The following is a 1326-nucleotide window of genomic DNA, read 5'->3' on the forward strand; positions in this document are numbered from 1 at the left end:
GATAGAATAGAAACCGAATAGAGCAAGCTAGTGTTAGAGGCCTTTTTTTGCTTTTGTTAATTGTATAATAAATAGATAGAATACAAAAACATTAGAGAAGCTAGTGTTATTTATTTATTTATTATTTTTCAAGAAAACAAGCAGTTAGTAAATGAATAGAGTGCAAGTCTAAAGGGGCAATTTTATTTTAAATAATAGAATTAGAATAGAGGGTGCTAGAGTTTGAGGGTCAAATAAAGATGGAAGAGATGTGTTTTTAGCTGATTCTTGAAGATGGCTAAGGACTCAGCTGCTCTGACTGAGCTGGGCAGGTCATTCCACCAGGAGGGAACAGTTAATTTAAAAGTCCGTGAAAGTGATTTTGTGCCTCTTTGGGATGGCACAATAAAGCGACGTTCACTTGAAGAACGCAAGCTTCTAGAGGCACATACGTCTGAAGTAATGAATTTAGGTAAAGGGGTGCAGAGCCAGTGGTGGTTTTGTAGGCAATGCAGCTATTGGTAGCCAGTGCAGATTGATAAATAGAGATAACTTAAATTGATAAACAGGGATAAATGATCCCTGTAATTGCCAAAAAAAAACGCCCAAAAAAAACCCTGAAACAGCTTCTGTGGAGATGAACACAATGCAGATTGCGACCAATGTCAAGCATTGTAGAGACATTTTTGTTATACGAAGGACACGTTAATGCACTTTTATCCAGTATTTCTCAGAATGTCTTTTACACACCCAAGACACAAACAGAAACCGCAAACATCGTGTTGATCTCCATTATAACCAAGAAGCTCCCTACACTGTGCAGTGAATCTCATTTATATCGTGTGTACATTGTTTCAATGAGAGGATCGCAATCAGAGGTGTTTGAGAAATCAACAGATATGTCTGTGATTGGCTACACTGTGCTCAACGGTACAAAAACCCGAACTAGGAACTGTCGATGCTCTCCAGATAAACACAAACACACACTGAAGAGTTGCCAAATCTGATTTGCTAATATCATATTATTACAGTTTTAACTGAGGGCTCTTTTCTCTGCGTGCAAAACTGACGTGTGGCGTGAGAACAGTGTCAGCTGTGAATCTCACTGCATGCTGTTTGCAGCCTTTATTTGATTGGTCTGCATAATCACTGACATCTTTAGTTGATGATTCTGCATAACCGCCAGCTCCCTGAATGCAAACTTTCTGTTCTCTTTTCTGTGAATGGAAGTTATTTCTGTCTCCTCGAGCTGGTTGTGAAAAGGTTCTGGAGCATTTGCTGTTTTCAGAGGAGCAATGAGCTGCCAATACAGTTTTTTATTTTTATTCCTCTGTGGCTTTGCTGCGC

This window comes from Sinocyclocheilus anshuiensis, unplaced genomic scaffold (assembly GCF_001515605.1).
Source record: "Sinocyclocheilus anshuiensis isolate Anshui unplaced genomic scaffold, SAMN03320099.WGS_v1.1 scaffold2229, whole genome shotgun sequence".
NCBI lineage: Eukaryota > Metazoa > Chordata > Actinopteri > Cypriniformes > Cyprinidae > Sinocyclocheilus > Sinocyclocheilus anshuiensis.